Source organism: Schistocerca piceifrons, chromosome X, assembly GCF_021461385.2.
Source record: "Schistocerca piceifrons isolate TAMUIC-IGC-003096 chromosome X, iqSchPice1.1, whole genome shotgun sequence".
Lineage (NCBI taxonomy): Eukaryota > Metazoa > Arthropoda > Insecta > Orthoptera > Acrididae > Schistocerca > Schistocerca piceifrons.
In genome coordinates this window covers 896,784,857-896,797,208 of record NC_060149.1, presented here as the reverse complement: position 1 = coordinate 896,797,208, position 12,352 = coordinate 896,784,857, and the positions used below count along the sequence as shown (strand labels likewise).

General features: G+C 40.3%; 1 protein-coding gene across 2 annotated transcripts in view; it reads left to right on the top strand.

The window, feature by feature from the left end:
- LOC124721533 overlaps positions 1–12,352 on the top strand; it is a 79,968-nt gene that overhangs the window by 30,053 nt on the left and 37,563 nt on the right. The gene's annotated exons all lie outside the window — the stretch shown is intronic.

Below are 12,352 nucleotides of genomic sequence, written 5' to 3'. Positions count from 1 at the left end.
TACCACCTATACTCAAGGTCCATTCATGTACACCTCCATGGTGTACACCTAGGCCGAAGCTTTGCCTGGACCTTTCATATGGTGCTAAGGACTCAGTTAACCCCAAAGCTCTCCACTGTCACTTCCTCTAGATTCCTGACGTGTACCGGTACCATGGAATAGTTTACACCTACTGCTCGATGGCTGATGGTCACATTGGCTTCGCGTATGTACATGGAGGACATATTGAACAGCACTCCTTGCCAGATGGCTGCAGTGTTTTCACTGCAGAGCTGGTGGCCATTTCTTGTGCTCATGAGCGCATCCGATCATGCCCTTGCAAGTCGTTTCTTCTATGACTCCTTGAGCAGCTTACAAGCTATCAACCGGTACTACCCCTGCCATCCTTTGGTTCCATCTGTGGCCTGAGGTGTTTGTGTGGACCCCAGACCACGTTGGAATCACAGGAAATGAACTTGCTGACAGGCTGCATGGAAACCACTTCTGGAAATTGACATATCCGTAACTGACCTGCGATCATTATTACACCGCAAGGTTTTTAAGCTTTGGAAGACAGAATGGCATAATCTCAGTACGCACAACAAACTGCCTGCCATTAAGGAGACTACGAATGTGTGGAAGTCTTCCATGTGGGCCTCTCGCAGAGACTCTGTGGTTCTCTGCTGGCTCCGCATTGACCATACGTGGCTAACACAGGACTACCTCCTCTGTCGTGAGGATCCACCTCGGTGTCACTGTGGCTCACATATGACTGTCATCCACATCTTGCTGGATTGTCCACTTTTATCCCCTCTGTGGTGGACTTTTAACCTTCCCAGCACCCTACCTTCAGTGTTGGGCAACAATGCCTCAACATTTAATTTTACATTATATTTCTGAAAAGTTTTTTATTGTACCATCTAAAGGTGGGTATTTAGCTTTCTCTCTGAGGCTGCCACCCTCCCTCCATTTTAACTCTGTTGCACTTTCTTTGCATTTGTTTGCATTGGTGGTCATCTTTTCCCTACATGTGTTCATCTCGCCTTGTCTTTTTGGGGTGGAAATTTTAATGTGTTGCAGAGTGGCTGGCTCACCCTCTTTTATTGTTGTGATCAGCCAGCCCAGACCATCTGCTCTAAGGTTTTAATACCTTCTTCTACTTTTTCTTGTGGTGTATGTTTACCCTATTTTTGTTCATTCCATTCATTTTCTTTTTAGGTGTGGATCCCCACTCCTTTTTCCCCTTTTACTTTTTCAAACGTACTTTGGCTGTTTTGTACCTTGGGCCATGCTTGCGTCAGGAAAAGGCACTGATGATCCTGTAGTTTGGTCCCTTTATACCCCAAACCAACCAGGATAAACTGAAAGAAGCAGAGGTTGTAGAGAGTTTCAGAGGGAACATTAGGGAACGATTGACAAGAACAGTGGAAAGAAATACAGCAGAAGAAGAATGAGTAGCTTTGAGAGATGAAATATTGAAGACATCAGAGGATCAAGTAGATAAAAAGACAAGGGCTAGTAGAAATTCTTGGGTCACACGAGATATTGAAATTAATTGATGAAAGGAGAAAATATAAAAATGCAGTAAATGAAGCAGGTGAAAAGGAATACGAATGTCTCAAAAATGAGATCGACAGGAAGTGCAAAATGGCTAAGCAGGAATGGCTAGAGGAAAAATGTAAGGATGTAGAAGCATGCATCAGTAGGAGTAAAATTAGACACACCTTGATATGAATATCAAGAACTCAGATAGAAAACTAGCCTTAAGCAAAGCAGGGAAAACAGAAAGGTGGAAGGAGTATATAGAGGGTCTGTACAAGGGCGACGTACTTGATGACAGTGTTATGGAAATGGAAGAGGACGTAGATGAAGATGAAATTGGAGATATGATACTGCGTGAAGAATTTGACAGAATGCTGAAAGACCTAAGTCGAAACAAGGCCCCTAGAGTAGACAACATTCCATTACAACTACTGGTAGCCTTGGGAGAGCCAGCCATGACAAAACTCTTCTGTCAGCTGAACAAGATGTATTAGACAGGCAAAAATACTGACTTCCAGAATAATATAATTATTCCAATTCCAAAGAAAGCAGGTGCTGACAAGTCTGAAAATTACTGAACTATCAGTTTAATAAGTCACGATTGCAAAATACTAACACACATTCTTTACAGACAAATGGATAAACTGGTAGAAGCCGACCTCGGGGAAGATCAGTTGGAATCCATAGAAATGTTGGAACACGTGAGGCAATAATGACCCTACAACTAATCTTAGAAGATAGTTAAGGAAAGGCAAAACTGCGTTTGAGCATTTGTAGATGTTGAGAAAGCTTTTGAATGTTGACTGGAATACTCTTTTTTAAATTGTGAATGTGGCAGGTGTAAATACAGGGAAGGAAAGACTATTAACAATTTGTAGAGAAACCAGATGGCAGCTATAAGAGTTGAGGGGCATGAAAGGGAAGCAGCGGTTGAGAAGGAACTGAGACAGGGTTGTAGCCTATCCTTGATGTTATTCAATCTGTATATTGAGCAAGCAGTAAAGGAAACAAAAGAAAAATTTTGAGTAGGAATTAAAATCCACGGAGAAGAAATAAAAACCTTTGAGGTTTGATGACAACATTTTAATTCCATCAAAGACAGCAAAGGAGCTGGAAGAGCAGCTGAACAGAATGGACAGTGTCTTGAAAGGAGGATATTAGATGAACATCAACAAAAGCAAAATGAGGATAATGAAATGTAGTCCAATCATATCAGGCAATGCTGAGGGAATTAGATTAGGAAATGTGACTCTTAAAATAGTAAATAAGTTTTGCTATTTAGGGAGCAAAATAACTGATGATGGTCGAAGTAGAGAGGATATAATATATAGACTGGCAATGGCAAGGAAAGCGTTTCTGAAGAAGAGAAATTTGCTAACATAGAGTATAGATTTAAGTGTCAGGAAGTCGTTTCTGAAAGTATTTGTATGGAGTGTAGCCATGTATGGAAGTGAAACGTGGACGATAAATAGTTAGACAAGAAGAGAATAGAAGCTTTTGAAATGTGGTGCTATAGAAGAATGCTGAAGATTAGATGGGTAGATCATGTAACTAATGAGGAGGTGCTGAATAGAATTGGGGAGAAGAGGAATTTATGGCACAACTTGACTAGAAGAAGGGATCAGTTGGTAGGACATGTTCTGAGGTATCAAGAGATCACCAATTTAGTATTGGAGGGAAGTGTGGAGGGTAAAAATCATAGAGGGAGACCAAGAGATGATACACTAAGCAGATTCAGAAGGGTGTAGGCTGCAAAAGTTATTCGGAGATGAAGAGGCTTGCTGAGGATAGAGTAGCATGGAGAGCTGCATCAAACCAGTCTCTGGACTGAAGACCACAGCAGCAAGAAGCTGTGTGATGTAAGAGTAATTGAGAAGTCATTTAATGGTCAGCAGCATGTGGCAACAGAAAAACACGAACATGGAGTACAACAGATTGAAAATGGAAAGACACCACAGCAAATGCTCCTAGGGGAACCCTGCGTATTAACTCTCCATTCTGTGAAGAACTTTGTACTGCTTTCCTTCATGCTGACATTCCTTAAGTAGGCTAGATCTCTTCGTGATTCTTCTACGTTAAGAAGGGACAATGTCAGCGTGAGCTTTTTTTTCTTTTAAAAGAGAAAGAAGTACCATTGTCAGAACTTTCGAAGAAGACAGTCCAGGTGAAATGTTCACTAGAAACTATGAACATTTAGAAAAAATAAATTATTCCACTATTGGCAACTTGTTAGACATTTCTGTGGCTGCCATGACAATGTAGTAGTTTCTGCAAGAAATGCTGTGCCTGCTATGGTGAAATCTGCCGATTCACTAAGAGAATTGTACAGTAAAATAGTACATGTGACTCCTTTAGCTCATGCCTTACAAAGTTCCAGAAGTGGTTTGTAGTAAATTCAGTTATATTGACAGATTTATTGGGCGTATCAAAAAGGTGTTTTTGAAAATCCTACATGTGTTGCAGCATTTAAGTTGTTAGCTCCAAGAATTTCCCTATAAAAAAATTTCCATTTTGACAAGATGGCAGTTCAGGATTGATGCCAGAACTTTCAACGTTGTCTTGGTCTAAGAATGAATGTCTAATGCTGAAATTTCAGGAAAACTTTGATACATAAAATCAGATTTTTGATTTATTCTGCTGCCATAAATACTTTGGAGCAATCAGAAGTGCCACTAGCGAAACAGATAGAACAATTGCTGTTTTTGATTAAATGGACAAAGAAGTGTAACAATATTACGAAACGGAAAGTTGCTACTCACCATATAGCCTAAATGCTGAATCGCAGATAGGCATATTTTTGGATTTTCCATTGTTGGACAAACAAATGTCAAAGAAAATGGAAAAAATTTTAGAAGAAAACAAAGTATATCATACACTTTGCTCCATTTCAGTAGTTTTGTTGGGTGAAAAGTCCTCTCTTAATCATTTAGATTTAGATTTAAATGTTACTGTCAGTTTTATATATACTTCCCATGTCAGCTGAAGTAGAAAGAAATGTTCGAAAGTACTTGACTTTGTTGGCTTACAGTAGGAAATCATTTTTTTTTTCTTTGAAAATATGCACAAGGTATTCATTGTGTATTGCAACTTACAGCTCATAAATTGAAGTAAAATGAGGATAAAAAAAAAAACCATAGGTTAACGATGGTCTGACAGTACTTCTGAAGAGCACAAATTGTCAAATTGCGTGGTTAAGCTTTCTTCTTTGGTGCATTTTATTCTTAAATAAATAGTTCATTGTCATAAATTGACGTACAAATTTATTTTACATTAGGAATTTTACCTTGTTTTAATATTGTTAGGTCATTTTTATGTTGTTGTACATATGTTTTGTAAATTTTTGGTCTTATGGTCTGAACAGAATATTTCTTTGTGCTTATTATGGCGATTTTTAAGTCATAAAAATCCTAGCCCTAATTATAAGCTTAGGATTTCTGGACCAGCATGACCTTTAATGTTCAAGTAACTCCTCTGGACAAAATTTTAGTTACCCTCTTAAAAGATCACACTGGTTTCTTTAGAGTGCTGTAGATGGATTAGAACTGGTGCCAGGCAATGGCAATGTAGTGATGTGTATGTGCCAATCATTTGTAGGTGATCAGTGCCGTTATATGAGTGGGCTTGGAGACGTGATCAGATGCGAGAAAGGAGTCTTGTATGTGGATGTGCCCATGATCATGCCATGAATCAAGTTGAGGCTATTATTAAGATGAGAGGTAGTGTTGTCTGGTATTAGCAAGACGTCTCCTGGTGGTGACTAGTATTTTGTCTGGTATGTTTTCACCATGAATGCCATCTACCAGGAGGGAAAGTGATATTGCCAAGGGTGTTTACAGAACCAGATTAATAGCCAAGCTTTATGCTATGTGGGAGTGCTACCATTAACCATTCTGCATCAGAACCTCATTCATTTTCTTGTGTTGTCTAGTTACTGGTATTCCACAGTACTGGCCAAGTGGACATAAAATGTTTGCATATTGCCCATCAGCTGTAGGGTATATTTGTTTGAGAAATTTGTCACTGACCACATCATAATATTCTGTTGTGATTGATGACTGTTATTAAAATTGTTTACTGTTGATCCTTTCATTGAAATATGTATCACCAGCTCTAAATAAGAGAATGTTATGTTGAGTGACTGTTTTATTACAACTCTGAATCTTTGATAAAAGATTTTGTTGTATTCGTAATAGATAGCTATTTCAACTTCAACACTTCCTTACAATATTTCATTTCAAATATTATATAGAGATTTTGCTTTGCCCTGTAAGGAGCACATGAAACTGTTACTTAGTACTGGCTTTCTTGTTCTTATATTCCCAAAACTTCCTCATCCTTTCACTTTGGCCATGTCTTCTTTCTCGCATCCAACATTTTTAAGTTTGTATTATTATTATTAAAGCGAGGAATTTGAACTATGAGGATGAAAAGGTCGTAAGTCACCAGGTATATATTCTCCCCCTAATTTCCAGAAGTTAGGAACACTGCATCAGAATCACTGAATATCCCTCATCTCTCTTCTAATGAGAGATGATGTGGCCATTGTGTTTCCAAGTTGTCTTTAGTATCATCACCCTGGCCACTTGAAGTGACCCGTAGTTCATTTCTGTCCAACACATCAAAGCATTTAACCTCAAATTGTAGTGCAGTTTTTGACATAACCTGAACACAAGTCAGTTGCCACAGTGCGTAATCGTAGGCTATCACCAACTCTGCAGTAAATTGGTAGGTTTATTAAGCCCAGCAATCCACACAAGTGGCCAACACAGTAGGTGGCAGCAGTCTGTAGAATAGTTTCCTAACATTTAAGTAGTTTTACTGTATATACCCATGGTTTACTGGTAAATGGCATGCATGATTAAACACACCATTCCAATGTTTGAGACCACCTGCTCTTTAATCTTTGCATAAGATATTTAATGTGTTTCCTCAACATGTACAGTCATTATTTGCTTCTCATCCTCACATTTAAATAATAGCAGTTCCATCCAGACATGTTTCCATAACAGATGTCTTGGCCGGCAGCTTGCCTCCGAACACCTCATATCAGAGCTGTCCGGGACATCCATCGGCATTGGAATCGTCTGCTGTGCCTACCTCTTCACCTGTTCCTCTTCGTGCTCATACTTTGTCGAGTATAAAGTGATTTGTTGTGTTGCGATTTATCATTAAAATTATCAACAGACCAAAAGTGAAACAGGAACTGTTAATGTAGGTTTTATACAAACCTAGTTGTTTGGAAGGTATGTAGTGCAGAAGGGTATGAGAAATTGTTAGCTGCTAACACCATTGTGGAGCAAGTTGACACACACAAGTGGAACATTTACTAGTAATTAGTAAGATAAATTCAAAATTATATAATGAGCCTGGCAAAACAGCTGCTCTGTGGCTGCAATTGCTTCAGCTGCACTCCTATGTAGTGCACCAAGCTGGTAGGATGAAGAGAGAAAAAGTAGGTTGCAGCCTGACACCTAGACCAGGACAGTTGGCCTGATAGATGTACTCCCCAATCTTGTCATACGCCCACCAGTTAACATGCAATGAGAGTTGTGTTAAACAAGATTTATGTTCGTTAGGTATACTGTGTTGTATTAGCATTTGCCCAAAAATGGAGAAATGGAGAAGCCACCTAGTCAGTGTGCTCTGAGGATTGCTTTACTTTCCATATTGTTTGAAGAGGTGGTGACTAGCAATTGCGAAGCATTGCCGGGTTTGCTGGTTAGATATGCAAATGTATAGGAAATAGAATGAGAAAGTGAAAAAAAATTAGTTATTCTTGGGAGCAGAAAACATAACAGATGGATGAGATTCCAGCTTGCTACGTTTCAGTCTTCTGGAACATTAGAACGAGCTGAGTTTCATAAGATAGCTGTTTGTTTACTCCATTTTCAGGGTACAGTGGGTATGTTGGGTCTTCTAAAATTATTAAAATTATTCTTCTCTCCATGCTTCTCAGAAAAAAGCCATCATACTGTGCTGACTGCATATCGGCTACACCAGACTTATCTGTGAGTTCCTTTTGCATCAAGAGGATTCCCCTCAGTGCAGCTTTGATAGTCCTCTCACAATCATCCATATTCTCGTAGTGTATATGCAGTGCTGGCTGCTCTGAGATAAAGCAGTCAACCTATCTCACTACCTCAGATACTTGCAGACAGAGGGTTAGCAGCTACCAAAGTCCGATGTTTCCAGAGGGAAAGCAGATTTTATAACAAAATGTAATGCACCTCCACATTCAATGTCTGTTATGGTTGTGGAGAGACTACCCCTTGCTGCAGAATGTGCCCAGAGTGGCTTTAGGTTACTCCCTCCCCTCCCTCCTCCTCCTCCACTGTTGTACCTTTTTAAACTTTTATGTATGTATTTTATTTATCTGTTTAAGCTAATTAACTCTAGTCTGTATAAGCTGCATTTTCTCACCATATTTCCATTTTCCAGCTCATTTTAGCTGTACTATGATGACCCTTTATAGTGTATCCTTCAGTGAACCTGCTACAGTTTATAGATGCCTAGGTTTATCTCATTTTTAACTATCTGATTAAAGTCGTGCACATTTTCAATCATGACAACATCGTCACAGATCTTGGAGCTGACAACTCTCCTTTTCTCTTTTCATATCTTTTTACCTCATTTTCATGTTAATTGAGGGACTGATAATGAAGTAGTTTAGTCCCTTTAAACCCATAATTATCCCAGCCAAATGAAGGCTTGTGTGTCCAGTCCTCCTGATACAGGGATTATTCCCCACAGTTCACGTTATAGTAACAAAACACATGATACTGCTGGGCAGAATGTGTTTTTAATAATTAAGCAGAAGAGGGCAGCTTTGAGAAAGTTTCACCTTTCTATGCTTGAAAGGTTTTAGAGGGCATTCCTGGCACCTTAAAATCTATAAAGAGATAAATGAATGGGGCACTTTTGGTTGAAACATCCAGTTCCCACCAAGCAACAAATCTCCAGACAGCAAAACGCGTTGGGGAATATGCCATAGAGCCACATACTACCTGGAATTATAAGAAAGATGTTTTCATGCAGAAATATTGATGAAATTTGCAAAGAACAGCTGAAAGATTAGTGGGCTCAGGAAGGTGTGACTGATGTGCCAGATATGATGAAAAGGTGAAAAGGGTAGATGGCGAGCTGATTAAATCAAACTGCTTTATCCTTACAGTCAGTAGCACAACTCTCCAGAGCATATCAAGGTAGTTTTCCTTCAGTTAATTGTGAGGCTTATATACCAAACCCAATGTGCTGTTTTAAAGGCCAGTGCTTTGGAAATAACACTCAAGCATGTAAGGTAAGAACCACTTGCAGCAAGTGTGGTAAGGCCACCTACGAGGAGTCATTTTTTCTTCCCCACCAAAGTATGTTTTGGGATCACTCTGTCTGGAATAGAAACTGCACTGTCTACCTTAAATAAAGACGGTACAGGAGCTCAAAAGAAATTGGCATATTTTATACGGTGAGGCAAAAGATGTATAAAGCAATGCAACCTCCAGCTTTCACTACTTCGTTTGCTTCCACTCTCAGAAAGCCTGTTCAGAAGCTGGTGCCTCTACACAAATGGTGGTTAATAGTGTTAGCACTAATCCCTGTGTTTGCAAGTGCAGTTGCAATGGTGGTGTTAGTATGCAGCCTATGGCACCACCCCTCCCTGTGTCAGAAATTCAGGAAAAGCCACAGTAGCTTACATTGCCGAGCTTCCAGCAGTTCAACAGGCACACTCTAGTAAACAGGCTGGCACTGTTGCTGCCACTGACAATACTGTTGCTCCATATTTTCCTCTGCCAGCCAAGCCTAAAGGGAAGTGCCGGTATCAGAAGAAAAGTCATAAGCTGTCATACCAGATGTCATTCTATCTGACAATTCTAATTATTCTGCTTTGGAGACAGTGAACTACAATGTCTGCCTGAGGCAACCATCTAGCCCCCAGACTAAGCCTCCATCCAATGCAGGATTTCCATCCAGTGGAGACACACAGTGAAAGAAAAATCTCACCTAAAAAATGTCTCCCATACTGCAGTGGATCATCAGTGGGTTCAGGAAAAATGTGAAGAAACTGAAACTCCTAATGCACAAGTATCTCCTGTGCTTCTGTTTACAAGATACACATTTTAAACTTACTGATGCCCCTGTGCTTTGGGGCTATACCCTCCACAGCAAGGATGACCTGAGGGGGAACGTGGATGGGTTGTGTTTGTCCCTAACACAGGCAACTGCCATGCTCTATACTTAGTTATCAACCTGCAAGCATTTGGAGTTCATGTGAGTCAGATGATCACTATATGCTCACTGTATTCACCTCCACAAGATGCAATAGATTCTGGGGCTCTCTCAGATCTTATTGATCAACTTCCCAATAATTTCTCCCACTGGGAGACTTCAGTACCTGTAATGTATTATGGGGCTCCCACTCTTTTTGCCCCGGTGGTAGAGTTTTAGAAAGTGATGATGTAGCAGGAGCTGCGATTCCTCAGCACAGGCTCTCCCACTCATTTCACTAGTACTGCTGGGTCATCCTCAGCCATAGACCTCTTTTTCTGCTCTGCAGCCCTCACAAACTTTGCTCAGTGGGAGGTTACTGGTGACCTTCATTCCAATAACCACTTCTCACTCTGGATCAATCTACCAGATGGAGCAGTACTGGAAGGGAAGCAGTGTAGAGGATGCTCTTCAGCCAGCTGACGGTGTTTGAACACCGAGGTAGCATTCAGGAATAGGTGACCGAACATGCTACTGACTTAACAATCCCGAAGTCCTCAGGTCATCTTAGACACTTTCAGTAGACTGGGAAATGCCACTCACCATATCCAAGTCAGGTGTATGGCTCTGCGACTGTTTAAGTAATGCCTAACTGCAGCAAACCAAACCGTCTATGAAGTAGTGAGTCAGAGCTTGACGCATAATCAAGGAGAGCGAGAAAAGGTCGTGACACTCATTCCCAAACTTTATCAATTGTGCCACTTGTTCTATGTAAGGAAGGGAAGCCATCATGATGATTTCTGGTAAAAAGCAGTCATTTACCTATCCTAACAGTGCGGAGGCAGGGGTGCCTCCGAACAATGCTTGGAGATATCACTCAATGATAGATCACTTTGCTATGACTACTGCCATTGACAGCCAGGGTCCAGCATTCCACTGTTATTGTGTGACCATGAAGAGGGATAAGTTGGGCTTCAGATCCAACAATTCTGAGTCTTACAATTGCCCTTTCTCCATGTGGGACCTGTATTGGGCACTGTCTGCAGCTACTATGCCTGGTCACAACCAAATCTGATACACCATACTGTGAAACTTGCAAACAGTTTCAAAGGGATTCCTCTTAGACTGTTTTAATTGAGTTAATTGAATATGGTGAACAGTACAATTTCCCAACTCGTGGAGCAAACAGTTTTGATACCTCGCCTCAAACCAGAAAGGGATTGAACACGTCCCAGCAATGGCCGGAATGTCACCGTAACGAGATGTGAGGGAACCTTGTAGTGAATGGTCAACCCTCGAATGGTCTGGGTGTTCAGACTAGGCAGTTCTGTAGCTGCTCTCAGTCTGGACTCTGGAGATATTGATCCACTTTTGACACTCTTAACCAGCTAGAAACAGCTATACAACAGGCTTTCCTCTGTAAACATCGTTGTATTGGGATTTATATATTACTCAATTCTGTCAGAGACAGCAAAGGACTTGGAAGAGCAGTTGAATGGAATTGACAGTGTCTTGAAAGGAGGGTATAAGATGAACATCAACAAAAGCAAAACGAGGATAATGGAATGTAACCAAATTAAGTCGGGTGATGCTGAGGGAATTAGATTAAGAAGTGAGTCACTACAAGTAGTAAAAGAGTTTTGCTATTTGGGGAGCAAAATAACTGATGATGGTTGAAGTAGAGAGGATATAATATATAGACTGGCAATGGCAAGGAAAGCGTTTCTGAAGAAGAGAAATTTGCTAACATCGAGTATAGATTTAAGTGTCAGGAAGTCGTTTCTGAAAGTATTTGTATGGAGTGTAGCCATGTATGGAAGTGAAACGTGGACGATAAATAGTTAGACAAGAAGAGAATAGAAGCTTTCGAAATGTGGTGCTACAGAAGAATGCTGAAGATTAGATGGGTAGATCACGTAACTAATGAGGAGGTATTGAATAGAATTGGGGAGAAGAGGAGCTTGTGGCACAACTTGACTAGAAGAAGGGATCGGTTGGTAGGACATGTTCTGAGGCATCAAGGGATCACCAATTTAGTATTGGACGGCAGCGTGGAGGGTAAAAATCGTAGAGGGAGACCAAGAGATGAATACACTAAGCAGATTCAGAAGGATGTAGGCTGCAGTAGGTACTGGGAGATGAAGAAACTTGCACATGATAGGGTAGCATGGAGAGCTGCATCAAACCAGTCTCAGGACTGAAGACCACAACACCACCACTCAGGTTTATGACACTACTTGGAGGCACAATATTCTTGGACAGCTCCACCAGTAGGGCTTTGATGGCCACCTCCTTATATTCATTTGGTTCTTCTTATCAATTTTTTTTAATAACTATAGGAAAAAAATACTCTGATAAATCACTCCTTGTTTGTTATTTTTGGGCCTAAAAAGTGGAGTTTTGAAAATTTGGATACCAATCTTTGGAGGTCATTTTGACTGGTTATTTAATTCAAGATATTTTGTCTAATAGACAATGCTGTAGAGGACACTTTTCTAAAAACAATCATGTCAATTGCAATTTTTTAACTTAACACAGTGCAGAGGTATTCAAATTTTTGCTAACGTCTCTAAACTGAAACATCATCGTGAACTTACAAACGAAAATGGCCGCCATTCAATAAAGGTGA